The 18,727-nt window shown below is 39.0% G+C and overlaps 1 pseudogene; it reads left to right on the top strand.

The window, feature by feature from the left end:
• LOC104998512 overlaps positions 1-12,521 on the top strand; it is a 117,834-nt pseudogene extending 105,313 nt beyond the window's left edge.
• Positions 12,522-18,727: the final 6,206 nt, after the last annotated feature.

Raw genomic sequence — 18,727 nt, 5'->3', positions numbered from 1 at the left:
CAGAATGGACTGGTTGGATCTCCTTGCAGTCCAAGGGACTCTCAAGAGTCTTCTCCAACACCACAGTTCAAAAGCATCAATTCTTCAGTGCTCAGCCTTCTTCACAGTCCAACTCTCACATCCATACATGACCACAGGAAAAGCCATAGTCTTGACTAGACAAACCTTTGTTGGCAAAGTAATGTCTCTGCTTTTGAATATGCTATCTAGGTTGGTCATAACTTTCCTTCCAAGGAGTAAGTGTCTTTTAATTTCATGGCTGCAGTCACCATCTGCAGTGATTTTGGAGCCCCCCAAAATAAAGTCTGACACTGTTTCCACTGTTTCCCCATCTATTTCCCATAAAGTGACGGGACCGGATGCCATGATATTTGTTTTCTGAATGTTGAGCTTTAAGCCAACTTTTTCACTCTCCATTTTCACTTTCATCAAGAGGCTTTTGAGTTCCTCTTCACTTTCTGCCGTAAGGGTGGTGTCATCTATCCACCATACAGTTCAACAATTATCAATATATGATCAAATTTACTTACTCAACCCTCTCGTTGTATTCTCATCCCTCACTGACTTACTATGTTTGTAACTGAGCATCATAAACATGCAGATAACTAAATATACATAATATCAATACATTTTCACAAATTGAACACATTTGTGGAACCAGTACCCAGAAATAGAACATTACCAGTCCTCCGAAGAGCCCCTGTTCCCTCTCAAATATGCTATTTGTCTAAAAACGTAAATGGATTTTGCTTATAATTGTACTTTTCACAGTTTATATAAAGTATATGTTTATGTATCACATAGCCCGTACTCTGTCAGGATTCCGTTTTTTAGTGTTATGCTGCATGTATCAATGAAGTAGGTGATGGCACCCCACTCCAGTACTCTTGCCTAGAAAAATCCATGGACGGAGGAGCCTGGTGGGCTGCCATCTATGGGGTTGCACAGAGTCGGACACAACTGAAGTGACTTAGCAGCAGCAGCAGCAGCATGTATCATGTGTGTATACCATAATTTTTCTTGTGCTTTCTACATTTGAGGACGTGAATTATTTGAATAGTTTAGTTTAAGGCTATTAAGAACAGTGCTTCCATTAACATTATACCTGTAAAGAAAGAAAGAAAGTGAAGTCGCTCAGTCGTGTCCGACTCTTTGAGGCCCTGTGGACTGTAGCCACATACCTGTAAATATGTATATATGTGTGTGTGTGTGTGTGTGTGTGTGTAAATACACATCTATATACGTATACGGAGAAGGCAATGGCACCCCACTCCAGTACTCTTGCCTGGAAAATCCCATAGACGGAGGAGCCTGGTAGGCTGCAGTCCATGGGGTCGCTAAGAGTCTGACACGACTGAGCGACTTCACTTTCACTTTTCACTTTAATGCATTGGAGAAGGAAATGGCAACCCACTCCAGTGTTCTTGCCTGGAGAATCCGAGGGACGGTGGATCCTGGTGGGCTGCCGTTTATGGGGTCTCACAGAGTTGGACACGACTGAAGTGACATAGCAGCATATATGTATACATATATATATGTGTATAAATAAATGTTTAAAGTTATTTACAAAATATTCTGTCACCTGAAGAGTGTTCTTCCCTTTTGCTCCATGTCTTCTTCAAGATTTGCATGTTTGTTTCAAATTAGCTACTTTCGTGAGAGAATAATGTATCTCATTAATTTGCATTCTGTAGCAATGAATGGATTATCTCTTTCCTTCTCTTCTTCCCTTCTGTCTCTCCCTCCCTCTCCCACTCCCACTCCAAGTTCTAGTTCTTTTTCATTATCATTGCTGTTATCGTCATTTGGATATGCTCTTTTGTAGATTTTTTTCTTTTGTCCAGCTTTCTTTTTCTTTTCCTAATGCTGTGTAGTTCTTTAAATAAGCTACATGCACTCTAATTATTTGTATCCATGGTTGACTTTCAAGTCTCTTAAAATTGCCCTGATTAATAATATTTTTAAATTTCAAAAATAAAACTAATATAGGTTAGGGTTTGTTTGATTGGCACTTTTAATTTTTAAGAAATATCTAATTGCATCAATATTACAAATATCCTCCTCTGTGTTTCCAAAAATAGTATTGTTTATCTTACACATTGAGATTTTTAAAAAATTCTTTATTACGGTATAGTCAATTTACAATGTTGTACAAGTTTCAGGTATACAGCAAAATGAATCAGTTATACATAAGTCATTAAAGTGTATTGATTAGAGTTCCCTGTGCTATGCAGTAGGTCCTTACTAGTCATCTACTTATATATGAGAAAGTGAAAATGTTAGTTGATAAACTGTGTTTGACTCTTCTCAATCCCATGGACTGTGTAGCCCACCAGAATCCTCTGCCCATGGAATGCTCTAGCCAAGAGTACTGGAGTGGGTTGCCAGTCCCTTCTCCAGGGAATCTTTCTAATCAAGGGATTGAACCCGGGTCTCCAGCATTGCAGGCAGATAGATTTTTTACCATCTGAACCATCAGGGAAGCATTTTATATACAGTAGTGTATAAATGTCAACTCCAGTCTCCCAGTTTATCTCCCTAACCCCTGGTAACCATGTTTGTTTTCTATATATGTGCCTCTATTTCTCCTTTATAGATAAGTTCATTTGTATTCTTTTCTCTTTTTTTAGGTTCTACATGTAAGAAATATCATATAACATTTGTCTTTTTCTGACTTATTTCATTCAGTATGACAATCTCTAGGCCCATCCATGTTGTTGCAAATGGCATTATTCATTCTTTTTTGTGAGTAATATTCCATTGTATATATGTACCATATCTTCTTTATCCATTCCTCTGTCAATACACATTTAGGTTGCTTGCCTGTCCTAGCTATTGCAAATAGTGCTGCAGTAAACATTAAGGTGCATGTATCCTTTCAACTGATGGTTTTCTTTTTTTTTTTTCAACTGATGGTTTTCTTTAGGCGTGTGTCTGGGAGTGGGACTGCTGGATCATATGATAGCCCTATTTTTAGATTTTTAAGGAAACTTCATACCATAATTTTCTTGCAGGACTGCTATGAGATGAAGGGTCATATACTATCAGAAATCAAAGTAATCAAATACCTTCAGGCTAAGAAACTTGTTTAAATCTGACACTTGGATATTTGCTATTATTTTTCCTTGGGTCTAATGAGTAATTACTATCCAAGGTTATTTACTTCGGTAATGTCCTTTTTCTTTACTGAAAAATAGAGAATTTACTGAGCTTAGGAGGCTAAAATAAAAATATGCTGAGTTGCTTTAAGACCTTCTTAGGTGGGGAAGTGTTTACCAAACATCTATTTGAAGTAAGCCAATGATCCTCTGAATTGCAGCAAAAGAATTTGCTTGAGATCTGTTTCATAGAAATAATTTGTAAGTCTACATACTGGCTGTTGAGACGTCTTTCGTCAAAATTTTGACAAGTAAAATGATTCTGATTTATTACTATTTCTTTGGTTAAAATTATTCTGATTTGAACGAAATGAAAATGTTTTTGTATAATTGGAAAAATGCTCAAATTATAATTACAAGGTACCCAAAGGTATACTCTTCAATATTCATTGTAATAGAACCCTCGTTACTCAGCAAATGAGTCACTTGACACTTTTTTGACTCTTGTGAATAAGGCACAAAATTTAAAAATTAATTAAAATGTAGTTGATATACTGTTAACAAGGCCTATATTATAAATATTTACTACTTCTAACACTTATCTTTTACATCAGAATATATTTTAAAATATTTGTTAAAAATATTTCTTAAATGCCAACTCAGGCATCTGGTTGAATTAGAAATCAAGTAAAGTTGCATGGCACATATATACCCCATGCAATTTGAAACATTAAAATATTTTTGAAAAGTCTGAGGAGATGAAAAACCGCACTAATATTGACAAAGCAAATAATCCACTTCAGAAATTTGGAGGTATTTCTTCTCACTAAAAGACCTATAGAACTAAAATGGAGATTATAGTAAGCTACTGCAATGGTTAATTTTATGTATCAATTTGACTAGGCCACGGGGTCCCAGATGTTTTTCAAACATTATTCTGGGTATTTCTGTGAGGGTGTTTTTGGAGGAGATTAACATTTAAATCAATAGACGGAGTAAAACAGATGGCTCTCTCTAACGTGGTTGCTCCTCAGGCCATCCCTTGAAGGCCTTCTTAAGACAAACCACTGAACCTCCCCCAAATAAGAGAGAGCTCTTGTCTGATGGCCTTCAAATGGGACAATGAGTTTTTCCTGCGTTTTTACTCAGACTGAAATATGCTCCTTCCTGAGTCTTGAGTATACCAGCCTTCAGACTAGAACCACACCATCAGTTCTGCTTTCAGACTTCTGGGATCAGACTGGAAGTAAACCATTGGTTCTACAGGTTACTGAATGGCCCTGAAGATCTTGGGAGGTAACTGCCTCCATAATGATGTGAATCACTTCCTTTAATATAAGTTATGAATTATGTAGTAAAAGTAACAAATAAATATATATGTACAAGTATACCTCATTTTGGGCTTCCTTGGTAGCTTGGCTGATAAAAAATCTTCCTGCAGTGCAGGAAACCCCAGTTTTATTCCTAGGTTGGGAAGATCCTCTGGAGGTGGGCATGGCAACCCACTCCAGTATTCTAGCCTGGAGAATCCTCATGGATAGAGGAGCCTGGCAGGCTACAGTCCATGGGATTGCAAAGAGACTGACATGAATGAGCAACTAAACACTGCACATAACTCATTTTATAGTGCTTTGCTTCACTGCATTTTGCTGACATTGAATTTTTTGCAAATTGAGTTTCTGACAACGTTGCACCAAGCAAGATTGTTGGGGCTGTTTTTCCAACAACTTTTGATCACTTTGTGTCTCTGTGTCACATTTTGGTAATTCCCACAGAATTTCAAAGTTTGTCATTATCATTATATTTCTTGTGATATGTAATCAGTGATTTTTACTGTTACTATTGCAAAAAAAAATATGACTCACTGAAGGCTAGGATTAGGATTAGCATTTTTTAGTAGTAAAGTATTTTTAATTAAAGTATGTAGATTTTTTAGACATAATGTTATTACATACTTAACAGACTATATTATATGGTAAACATTTTTATATGCACTGGGAAACCAAATAAATTTGTATAACTTGATTTATTCCAGTAATCTGGAACCACTTCTCAAAATCTCCAAGGTATGCTTACACAAACATAAAGAAAATAAATATATATATTAATAGATTATTTTATATATTTAATAAATACATATGTATTTTACATACATTTTTATATATAGATGGGCTCAAAATTCTCCAAGCCAGGCTTCAGCAATACGTGAACTGTGAAATTCCAGATGTTCAAGCTGGTTTTAGAAAAGGCAGAGGAACCAGAGATCAAATTGCCAACATCTACTGGATCATCAAAAAGCAAGAGAGTTCCAGAAAAACATCTATTTCTGCTTTATTGACTATGCCAAAGCCTTTGACTGTGTGGATCACAATAAAATGTGGAAAATTCTGAAAGATATGGGAATACCAGACCATCTGACCTGCCACTTGAGAAACCTGTATGCAGGTCAGGAAGCAACAGTTAGAACTGGACATGGAACAACAGACTGGTTCCAAATAGGAAAAGGAGTACGTCAAGGCTGTATTTTGTCACCGTGCTTATTTAACTTATATGCAGAGTACATCATGAGAAATGCTGGACTGGATGAAGCACAAGCTGGAATCAAGATTGCTGGGAGAAAATCCAATAACCTCAGATATGCAGATGACACCACCATTATGGCAGACAGTGAAGAAAAACTAAAGAGCCTCTTGATGAAAGTGAAAGAGGAGAGTGAAAAAGTTGGCTTAAAGCTCAACATTCAGAAAACGAAGATCATGGCATCTGGTCCCATCACTTCATGGCAAATAGATGGAGAAACAGTGGAAACAATTGCAGACTTTATTTTCTTGGGCTCCAAAATCACTTCAGATGGTAATTGCAGCCATGAAATTAAAAGATGCTTACTCCTTGAAAGGAAAGTTATGACCAACCCAGACAGCATATTAAAAAGCAGAGACAGTACTTTGCCAACAAAGGTACGTCTAGTCAAGGCTGTGGTTTTTCCTGTGGTCATGTATGGATGTGAGAGTTGGACTATAAAGAAAGCTGAGCACTGAAGAATTGATGCTTTTGAACTGTGATGTTGGAGAAGACTCTTGAGAGTCCCTTGGACTGAAAGGAGATCCAACTAGTCCATCCTAGAGGAGATCAGTCCTAGGTGTTCAGTGGAAGGACTAATATTGAAGCTCAAACTCCAATACTTTGGCCACTTGATAAGAAGAGCTGACTCATTTGAAAAGACCCTGATGTTGGGAAAGATTGAGGGCAGGAGGAGAAGGGGACGACAGAGGTTGGGATGGTTGGATGGCATCACTGACTCAATGGACATGAGTTTGGGTAAACTCTGGGAGTTGGTGATGGACAGAGAGGCCTGGTGTACTGCGGTTCATGGGATTGCAAAGAGTCAGACACGACTGAGCAACTGAACTGAACTGACTGGGCTTCCCCGGTGACGAGTATAAAGAATCTGCCTGCAATGCAGGAGACCTGAGTTCAGTCCCTGGGTTTGGAAGATTCCCTGGAGAAAGGATTGGCTACCCACTTTATATGCTTGCTTAGAGAATTCCATGGACAGAGAAGCCTGGTGGGCTAGTTGATGGGGTCTCAAAGAGTCAGACATGACTAAGAGAGTACCACTTCTATATAAATAGGATATATAACTGTGTGTGTGAGTATATAAACAGATTTATATACTGTTTGTTTAAATTCTGGAGAATCTTTACTAGTACAGCTGTCTATAGTTAAAACTGAATTGTGGTGAGGTGAAAAAGACTTGAGGTTTAAGAAAGTTTAAAGAGTCATAATCTGCACCAATCTTGACCTTCTTCCATTTATGAAACAGTGGCCTTAAGACAGGCAAAGTTATTTACCATCATCACCTTTTCAAATAGTATTTTACTTTTTACATTCATTATCAAGCTATAATTTCTAAGCTTGTGACACACATGGCAATATAAAGCTCACTAAATCTGTTACTATGAGAAATAGTTAATATGACTATTAAAGAAATTTTGAAAAAATAATTACAGACCTTCCCACAAAGAATGCCCTAGGACAGATGGCTTTACATGTAAATTCTACCAAACAGTTAAGAGACAAAAACCACAAGTCTTATGCAAATTTGTTCAAAGAATGGCAAAAAAAGTTTAAATATGCTTTGTATTAGTTATGCTGCATAAAATATCCCCAGACATAGTAGCTTAGAGAAGCACATAAATCATGTTAGAGTTTCTATAATTCAGGAATCTAGGTAGGTCTTCACTAGATTCTCTGGCTCAAAGTCTTTGCCAAGGCTGCAATCAAGGTGGAGTTGCTATTAACTAAGAGAGTAAACTGCAAGAAGAATAAGTAGATAAAATTAGGACACAAACTTGGACATTTTAACACTGAGATTCTTATTGAACATCCAGAGAAAGATACAAAGCAGCCAGTTGGATATATGGGTCTGAACTTCAGGAAAGGGGTCTAAGCTGGCTATGTAAAGGCATAAGGTCAAAAGAAATCACTGGAAATGAGAGTGGACTGAAAATGTGCCAGGAATGATCATTGGGGGCCACTCCATATGAATAAGTCAGGAAGGTAAGGAAGAACACGAATAGAGATTGCACAGGGCAGCCAGAAAGCTAGAGGGAAAACAGCAGACAGGGGCCTGGAAACCTGGGGAGGAACTGATCAACTATACCAAAAGACAGGAAACAAGATCCTCCTGCCAATGATTGTTATGAATATATTTTGTATCAACTCCATATTTAACGGAAACAGCACTTTAAGAAGTAGCAAAAAACGACAAGAGTCTAAAACCATCAAGGAACTGGAGTAAGTAGTTCATAATTTCCCTACCCTTCTACTATCAAAAATACCTACCAGGCTCAGGAAAATCTATGAGATCTTTAGGAAAAAGGTAGTCCAGCTCTGCATTAGAATGCCCCCAGCTCATTTTATAGTATTTGTATAAGTCTGATTCAAAACAAGACAAGAGCAATACAAGTAACCACAATTATGCAGCAGTTTCATGTATAAATACAAATGCAATAAACCTAAATAAAATAGTGAAAAATCTAATTTAGCAATGTATTAAAAATTCAAAACATTTATCTCAGACTGCAAGGATGATTTCATTTTGAAAATCTATTAAAGCAATACATCACGTCATCAAGTTAAAGTATAAAGACAAATATATGAGAGAAAATAAGCTTTTAAAAAATTCAAAATCCATCAGTGAAATAAAATGTAATAAACATAGTGCTAGAATGTAATTTCTTGAATTGATAATAGATACCTAATTAAACTGGTGAAAGATATTGTACTTGATGCTGTATTGTTAGACAGATTTCTTCAAAGTCGGGGGCCAGAAATGTCTTCATTCCTCAGTTCAGTTCAGTTGCTCAGTCATGTCTGATTCTTTGCAACCTCAGGGTCTGCAGCATGCCAGGCTTCTCCCTCAGTTCTATTTAGTTCAGTTGCTCAGTCATGTCCAACTTTTTGTGACCCCATGGACTGCAGCATTCCAGGCCTCCCTGTCCATCACCAACTCCCAGAGTTTACTCAAACCCATGTCTATTGAGTCAGTGATATCATCCAACTATCTCATCCTCTGTTGTCCCCTTTTCCTCCCGCCTTCAATCTTTCCCAGCATCAGGGTCTTTTCAAATGAGTCAGTTCTTCCCATCAGGTGGCCAATGGAGTTTGAAGTTTCAACTTCAACATCAGTCCTTCCAATGAATGTTCAGGACTGATTTCCTTCAGGCTGGACCTGTTGGATCTACTTGCAGTCCAAGGGACTCTCAAGAGTCTTCTTCAACACCACAGTTCAAAATCATAAATTCTTTGGTGCTCAGCTTTCTTTATAGTCCAACTCTCACATCCATACATGACTATTGGGAAAACCGTAGCTTTGACTAGATGGACCTTTGTTGGAAAAGTACTGTCTCTGCTTTTTAATATGCTGTCTGGGTTGGTCATAACTTTCCTTTCAAGGAGTAAGTGTCTTTTAATTTCATGGCTGCAATCACCACCTGCAGTGATTTTGGAGCCCCCAAAAATAAAGTCTGCCACTGTTTCCCCATGTATCTGTCATGAAGTGATGGGACCAGATGCCATGATCTTAGTTTTCTGAACGTTGAGCTTTAAGCTTTAAGCTCAACGTTCCTCTTTCACTTTCATCGAGAGGCTCTTTAGTTCTTCTTCACTTTCTGCCATAATGGTGGTATCGTCTGCATATCAGAAGTTATTGATATTTCTCCCAGCAGACTTGATTCCAGCTTGTGCTTCATCCAGCCCTGCGTTTCTTATGATGTACTCTGCATATAAGTTAAATAAGCAGGGTGCTAATATACAGCCTTGATGTACTCCTTTTCCTATTTGGAACCAGTCTGTTGTTCCATGTCTAGTTCTAACTGTTGCTTCCTGACCTGTACACATATTTCTCAAGAGGCATGTCAGTTGATCTGGTATTCCCATCTCTTTCAGAATTTTCCACATTTTATTGTGATCCACACAGTCAAAGGCTTTTGCATAGTCCCTAGTCATCATTTTAATGGAGAGTTGAGCAAGTCATGTGAAATAAGAAAAATAATATATATTTATATACACATACACCAACACCAGAGATTAAAATAGAGGAGTCCAAATTGACATTATTCATAAGTAATAAAACTGTGCATTACATCAAAGAGATCCTATAAACTAACAGACTATAGCAGAGAATTAGAAATAGATCTCAATATTCATTGAAGAGTAAAGAATAAGAATATCAAGTCAATGAAGGAAAATACAAAAAAAATACTGATTTTCTTGATAGTACTTCAAGATTTAATTAAAGTAAAAGTAATTGAAAACACTATGATATAGTGTATCATTGGATAAACAGACCAAAGAAATGCCATAAGGAAACTTTATGTATTTGGGAACCAATTAATTAAATACAAACCATATCACACTAGAGGAGACTTATGGACCACTTAAAAATAGTATCATGACAGTACGGATGCTCATATGGAAAAAAATAGATCTCTACCTCATTCTGTACACAATAATCAAATTTTACACATTCCTACACAAATATAGCAAAATATCATTATTAACAGCATATATTAAAAGTGCAAAAGTTAGTCTCTCAGTCATGTCTGACTCTTTGCAACCCCATGGACTGTAGCCTGCCAGCTCCTTTGTCCATGAGAAGGATTTATTAATTAAGCCCCAATAAACACAAATTATAAATATGTACAGATATGTACAAATGTGATTAGATTAAACTTTTAAAACTGTTTACAGGAAAAAGTATTGTGAACACAGTAGAAACAGAAGTGACAGACTTAGCAAGATATTTACACACAAGCAAGAAAATATACAAAGAACCCCTAAAACTTGAGATGGACAAGTGACACAATTGTAAAGTGGAGCGAGGTTTTAAGCAATTCATTTACATACGAAGAATCCCAAAGGCGTGCATGCATGCTCAATCACTGAGTTGTGTCTGACTCTTTGCAACCTCATGGGCTCCTCTGCCCGTGAGATTTTTCCAGTAAGAATACTGGGATCATCCAAAAGGCAAATATGCATATTAAATGATCATTACCTGCATTCTTTATCTCTGCATGTAGAGTGGATAATATTTAGAGTAGTATTTAAAAATTAGACTGAAAGGAATCAGGGCTTCAGGGATGTTTCACTAACATTCAATGGAAAATTACCTAGTGTTCAACCTGAGGGAAATTATTTGACCTTCTGAGGTCTTATTTACTTTTCATGTAACATTTGGGGAATAAAATACATTCCATCTTTCACAGGGCTTATACAGCTAAAAGAAAAAAAAAAGTATGTGGGAATATCTTTGGAACTGTAAAAACCATGTAAGATATCATTATGCCAAAGTTCACAAATAAAAGGGTATATAACAAACGCTCTAACACTGCTGTATTATTTGCTTTAGGAAATTTAGAGAGCGATTTGCCTGCTGCAAGTCTAGTGCCAGTCAGAAGTAGGCTAAGAATGACTTCCTGCTTCCTAAAGAGTATAGTGCTCTTCAGAGGGCAGCACCGGACGACAACAGGGGCGGCAGGTGGTGGTGACCGCGGGTCTCTGCTCCCCTCAGGCTGCACATCCGGACCTGCCTGCCTAGCTCCAGATAAATTGTGAGCACTGTACGCAGAAGGAATGTAGTGTAAAAACAAAAACCGATGACCAAATAGAATGTATCAATCAATGTACCAAGTCTAGCCCAGGAGAATGGAGAGAAGGGAGAATTCCACAAATTGGCTGATGCCAAGATATTTGCCTGACCTGGGACAGCTGCGTGTCTGCGGAGGAAGGAGTCCAGGTTTCCCAGCAGAATGCCAAGGACTTCTTCTGAGTTCTGAACCTCAACAAGAAACGGGATACCTCAAAGCACAAGGTGCTGGTAGTGTCGGTGTGTCCCCAGTCTATGCCTTATTTTCCTGCTAAATTCAGCCTCAGTGTGACTGATGCATCCAGAAGACTCTGGTTTCCTCAAAAGTCTCGGAGTTCATTATGTCTTAGATACAACGATCGCTGCAGGTTTCAGCATCCTGGAGAGTCAAAAGAGTTTGTGCATCGATTCCGCAAGCACAATGAAGAAGAGCCCTCATTACCCATGCTGACCTCTGCCTGAGGATCCTGGTTGGGTCCGATAGGCTGAGCAGATGCTGTGACACCCCGTCACCCCCCACCTCTGCACTGTCACGTCTTCCTAGCAGATCATGGGATCCCTGGTGAAGTACTACGTTGCCAGACCACAGAATCTGTCCCCTGACAAGGTTTTCCATGTTATCGTGGCTCCATGCTATGACAAGAAGCTGGAGGCCCTTCAGGAAGACATCCTCATGTCTCTCGGGTTTCCCAGGGCGCTGACTGACTTCGTGCTGACCTCAGGTAAAATAGCTCAGATGATGGAACAGAGTTACCTCTCGATGAGACATGCTGCCCTGCGCACTCTGGAGATGTGAAAGAGGAGGAGCTGAGGCACCACGATGGAGCCAGCTCTGATGGGTACCTGGCACATATCTTCAGACATGCAGGCAAGGAGCTGTTCAGTGAGGACGTGGGGGAGGTCTCCTACCATGCTCTGAGGAACAAAGACTTCCAGGAGGTCACCCTCGACAAGAGCGGAGAGGTCTTCTTGCACTTTGCTGCAGCTTATGGCTTTTGAAACATCCAGAATGGGGTCCTAAAATGGAAGGGCAAGTTCCTTTATCACTTTGTGGAGGTTCTTGTTTGTGTTGGGGTATGCCTCAATGGCAGAGGCCAAGCTCAGACCGAGGATAGGCACATAGAAAAGGCCCTGCTGCAGAAGATGAAAGGCCTCTACACTGACATCTCCGTGCAGCTCCTGGAGGCCAGAACACACGTGCAGGAATTATACAGGGAGTGGCTGGAAGGCACCACTCCCTCCGTGTCCAGGAAGCCCTGCACACCTCTTACTAGGGCTCAGGGCAACCCGCTGACAGCCGAGACATCAAGTGATGAAGTTAAGAAGACTGGGAGACAGGCCTGTCAGCTGCCTGAGGATGGAGGAGCTGACCTGTGTGGGAATCAGAGACACTTGAAGAAAACAGCTCAACTTTCCTTTTACTGTTTTGATTTTTCAGAATCCTCTGCTCCCCCTATTTGTCAGCAGCCCCTTCCCTCAGTTCAATGTGGTACTCTCTTCATCATGTGTATGATTGAAATATTTTAACTAAGGAGAGAAGGGTTGCCCCAATTCGAGTTCCCTATAAGACTGAAAAATTTCAAAGAACGAGAATGGAGACAGACTACTGTCTTTTAGGCTTAAAAAAAAAAAAAAATCCAAAAAATGTCCTGTGAACAGTTAAGACCCCAGAAGTTCTGATTCACATGCCTCAGAGAGATTTGATGTAGAAATGACAGGAAGCAGGCAGGCTATGGGGCTTGTGGGCCATGGTCTGCCCTGTTGGCTCTTATTTTTACCCATGTTTTTTATTTCTGAGAATGGTTTGGCCAGAATGTAAATAAATTGCATCCTTTTGGAATCAGAGGGCTCATATGAATCTGAATTTTCAGCTTCTCTAGAGAAAAAGTTCTGGCAACAGTGGGCCATGTTTCTTACTACCACAGTGGCCAGAGTGCCGTGGCAGCGCCTCCTGGGACCAGATACTCTAACTTATGCCCCAAACTCAGGCTTGCACATTCAGTCTTTAAGTGAACTCACCTCGAGGCAGAGGGAGGCCTGCAAAGGGTAACAGTTTTTACACATGGAAGGATGGGAGAGGCAGCTGACCTGCTCAGGTCGAGCTATGTGGTCAGGAGTCTGTCTGCTCCATTCTTCTCTGGGTGGGGTCAGGCAGGTGACAGCCATTCTGATCCCAACCTCAGATGAGGCAGCTTCTCGAAGTTCCTGCCTCTCTTCCTTCCCCACCCCCACCTCCCCCCATCATCCTCCCCACGCACTGTGGGCCTGGCTCATCCACGTGGCTCCTGACGGGACCCCCACCTGGCATGCCTGTAGTGCTCATGGGAGTTTGCCTTAAAGAGAAATGGAGGAGAACGGTTTTACCACAAACAGAAAGGGCTAGCAAAGAATTGGAAATTACAGAATCACGGAACTCTCTATGAAATGTGGAGTTCCTGTGAAATGAAAGACATCTGTGGATAGGCCTCCAGTTTGCTCTTCAAAGCACTCGAATTTTGTTAACATGGATGGTAACATTCTTCTTGGATTCCTCAGTGCTTATAAAGCCTGAGCCGTTAGATTTCCTTCATCGACTCTATGTTGTACTGTACCTGTATACCTATAGCGGTTGAAAACTGGATATATTGTGTGAAATTGTATATTTTTTGCTTTCAACCTGTGTGCGATTGTGTTTCTTTCCTCTGCAGTAACTGACTATGGAATAAACACTTGAGGAGTGTCTGAGTGTGGAGAGTGTGTGAACCAGACACTGACTTCCCAAAATAAACAAACAAACAAACAAGCAAAGAATATAGTGCTTTTCATTGGGAAGGAAAGTGTAGAATTTATAGGCTGAGTAAAACTGCAATTTAAATTTTTTAATGTGAATTGCTACCTCACATGAGGCATTCAGGGTGGACCAACCAAGCAACACATCACCAAGAGATTCAGGAAAGACTCCAGGAAGTCCCAATTTTATTTATATCAATACTTTTATGTTCTTAAATGAGTAATGAATTAGAATTTGGTATTCTGCATATCATGTCAACAATAACATCTCCAACATATATACAAATGAAAATTAAGAAATCATAATATATGTATTAAAACTGAAATATCCAGAGAAAGCCAAAGGTTGGAAGTCTTTCATCTAGTATTCCAAAGCTGGCAGGTCTCTGATAATTTATGCCAGTGAAGAAAAATGTTTGTCTTGTGTGGGATAATATGACTCAGTGCTACTGTTGTTTCAAAATAAAAAAAAATGTCAGGTATTATTAGTATTAACAGAAAACTTAAATATATGATAGATCAAAATGTGCCAGTACCATTCTGTTTGATTCATGTTTTTCAAAGACCCAGTTTCTTGGCCTCAATTAATAATGGGTTCTACTCTTTAAAAGGGTTATTGATCTCTGGTTGTTATCAGAAGAAATAGAGTGGATAGAAATATAAATTGTGAGTATTTTATACTGGTTTATGCTCTGATGCTCATTTGAAAAAAGTATTTAACACACTGCTTGCATTATCTATTATGTTCATCAACCAGGTAGTTGCAATTTATATGAAATTTGGCATGTCACAAAAATTAAAAAAATGTTTTTCATCATCTGTGAGAGTGTGTTTGGCAAAAGATTGAATGTACAGGAAGAATCGTGTTGGGATGTAGGCTGCTGGGGAAAGTGTCAAGTTTCAGCATTTTGATTCAACAAATATTTTGTGCACTCAGTGTGTTCTGGACAATATTCTAGATGCTGTGTTTATCAGTTAACAGCATACAAAAGTGCCTGTTCTAGTGGATCTTACATCATAGCTGGTAGATACAGATAATAGAAAGCAAACAAGTAAAATGAATGAGCAAAGGAAATAATATTAGAGTGTGGGGGAGCACAAGCATAAATGTGTAAGTAGAGAGGTAAATAAAGCATTCACACATGGAGTAAATACCAAAAGGAGTGGGGAAATTAGCCACATAGACTCTGGAGGTAAATAGCTTTCACAGAAGAAGGAAAAAAGAGTGCAAAGGCCCAGATATGTGCACAGGGTGTTGTGAAAATAGGAGAGGCTGGAGTATTGGAGTTGTGTGAGGAGGAGCCAGAGGGAAAAGAAAGAGGGAGGGAGAGGGTGAGGATCCTGGGAGAATTGTAGGCTTTCAGAAGGTTTTTGGTGTATGTGATATGTGATATTTGTTTTTCTCTTTCTTATTTACTTCACTATATATGACACTCTCCAGGTCCATCCATGCCTCTACAAGTGACCCAATTTCATTCTTTTTTCAGTTCAGTTCAGTTCAGTTCATTTGCTCAGTCATGTCCCCCTCTTTGTGACCCCATGGACCACAGCATGCCAGGCCTCCCTGTCCATCACCAACTCCCGGAACTTACCCAACTCATGTCCATTGAGTTGGTGATGCAATCCAACCATCCCATCCTCTGTGGTCCCCTTCTCCTCCTGCCCTCAATCTTTCCTAGCATCAGGGTCTTTTCAAATGAGTCAGCTTTTCACATGAGGTGGCCAAAGTAGTGCAGTTTCAGCTTCAACATCAGTCCTTCTGATGAACACCTAGGACTGATCTCCTTTAGGATGGACTGGTTGGAGCTACTTACAGTCTAAGGGACTCACAAGAGTCTTCTCCAACACCACAGTTCAAATGCATCAATTCTTCGGTTCTCAGCTTTCTTCACAGTCCAACTCTCATATCCATACATGACCACAGGAAAAACCATAGCTTTGACTAGATGGACCTTTGTTGACAAAGTGATATCTCTGTTTTTTAATATGCTGTCTAGGTCGGTAATAACTGCTTCCAAGGAGTAAGCATCTTTTGATTTCATGGCTTCAGTCACCATCTGCAGTGATTTTGGAGCCCCAAAAAATAAAGTTAGCCACTGTTTCCACTGTTTCCCCATCTATGTGCCATTTGCCATGAAGTGATGGGACCAGATTCAATGATCTTAGTTTTCTGAATGTTGAGCTTTAAGCCAACTTTTTCACTCTCCTCTTTCACTTTCATCAAGAGGCTCTTTAGTTCTACTTCACTTTCTGCCATAAGGGTGGTGTCATCTGCATATCTGAGCTTATTGATATTTCTCCCAGAAATCTTGATTTCAGCTTGTGCTTCTTCTGGCCCAGCATTTCTCATGATGTACTTTGCATATAAGTTAAATAAGCAGGGTGACAATATACAGCCTTGAAGTACTCCTTTTCCTATTTGGAACAAGTCTGTTGTTCCATGTCCAGTTCTAACTGTTGCTTCCTGACTTGCATACAGGTTTCTCAAGAGGCAGGTCAGATGGTCTGGTTTTCCCATCTCTTTAAAATTTGATACAGTTTAATGTGATCCATACAGGCAAAGGCTTTGGCATAGTCAATAAAGCAGAAATAGATGTTTTTATGGAACTCGTTTGCTTTTTCAATGATCCATGGGATGTTAACTATTTGATCTCTGGTTCCTCTGCCTTTTCTAAAACCAGCTTGAACATCTGGAAGATAATGGTTCACATATTGCTGAAACCTGGCTTGGAGATTTTTGAGCATTCTTTAATAACGTGTGAGATGAGTGCAATTGTGCGGTAGTTTGAGCATTCTTTGGAATTTCCTTTCTTTGGGATTGGAATGAAAACTGACTTTTCCAGTCCCTTGGCCACTGCTGAGTTTTCCAAATTTGCTGGCATATTGAGTGCAACACTTTAACAGCATCATGTTTTAGGATTTGAAATAGCTCAACTAGAATTCCATCACCTCTACTAGCTTTGTTTGTAGTGATGCTTCCTAAGGCCCACTTGACTTTACATTCCAGGATGTCTGGCTCTAGGTGAGTGATCACACCATCCTGATTATCTGGGTCATGAAGATCTTTTTTGTACAGTTCTTCTTATGACTGGGTTAATATTCCATTGTATATATGTACCACGTCTTTTTTATCCATTCATCTGTTGATGACCATTAACATTGTTTCCATGTCCTGAACCTATTTTTAGGACAGGAATAGAAACACAGATGTAGATAAGGGATATGTGGAAATAGGAAGGGAAGGAGAGGGTGGGATGACCTGAAAGAGTAGCACTGACATTTATACCCTAACATTTATAAAATAGATAGTTAGTAAGAAGCTGCTGTATAACACAGGGAGCTCAACTCAGTGCTCTGTGATGACCTACAGGAATGGGCTCCAGGAGGTGGAGGGAGGCTCCCCATGTATAGGCTACCTACGTAAAGGCTATCTTGTTACAAGGAAGGGACATATTTGTACAAACAAAGAGCAGATTCATTTTGCTGTACAGCAGAAACTAACACAGCATTGAAAAGCAGTTACTCCAATTAAAAAATTAAAAAAAGAAGAATTACTTTGGCATCTGAGATAGACTCCAAGGTGGGAGAGTAGCAGGAAGATCAGGCAAGAGGCTTTAGCAGAAGAGGTTATGGTAGCTCATCCCTGACTGGATACTAGGAATGGTGGCCATCTAAAGTTTACTAGGTGCATGCAGAAAAAGGATATTGAAACCTGACTGCAATAATATCTGAAGATAAGATAAAATTGTGTTGTATTTTGAAACAGGAGGCCTAAGGAAACATTTTTACTTTTGTCTCCCTATTGTAATGTTTTCTCTTCTCACATCAGGATCTGTTTTTTTATTTTTTTTTCACCTTGAAAAAATCATTACTAATTTTCAGGAAAGATGAAAATCATCCATAATCTTTCAATACACGCCCATGTATTCATGGAGCACTGCCCTGTTGCCCTGAAGCTAACAGCAGGATGCGTAATGCATAATGCACTCCATGCCTTACATAAATACACATAAAACTTTAGCGATTAACAGGATGAAGCTATTAAAGAAAACAATGTGGGTATAAAACAGTTTTGCAGAGATTAAAAATTTTTAAGCCAGGAGCTTTTTCTGAAAGAACAGATTGGATTTCTGATTAGGGATTGGAGGAAATGATAATTGAAATACTCATTTCAATACCAATAGCCTCACGTGTGTGAATCTGTCTAATTTATTTTTTGGTTTGGGTAGAAAGAGAAATAAATCATGATCATGTATTTTAAGTGTGTTAACTATTTTTTTCCTCTTTTTTGTAGCCACATTCTTCTGAAATGGGTAGATTTTGTTGTTGCTACTGTTACTGTTTTTAGCCAATTTACAGTTTGCATTTTCTATTTGGTTTTTCATAAATTTGCTTTGAAGCTCATGGGTATGACTTGAATGATAAGAGATTGAGCATAAAAAAACAAGGAAATTTTATGTAAAAAATGCTCTGTTTTCTTCATCTGCTGAGGTAACCATTCCTTTAATCTCACTGATTGTTTTGTAGCTATTTCTGTTGAAAATGGCAGACAGGCACAGACTTTTGATTACCAGCATGCTTCATCTGTGATCAAAAACCTCTAGGTTGCAGTCACATTTCAGAAGAGTTTGTTCTAAGTAGAGGATTTTTTAAACACTCTGTGATATGTGATCTCATTTCATAGGCTGTTTTTTTTTTTTTTTTTTTTTTT

Source organism: Bison bison, unplaced genomic scaffold (assembly GCF_000754665.1).
Source record: "Bison bison bison isolate TAMUID 2011002044 unplaced genomic scaffold, Bison_UMD1.0 scf7180017864330, whole genome shotgun sequence".
In the NCBI taxonomy this organism is placed as follows: Eukaryota; Metazoa; Chordata; class Mammalia; order Artiodactyla; family Bovidae; genus Bison; species Bison bison.
This window is presented reverse-complemented; position numbering and strand designations above follow the sequence as displayed.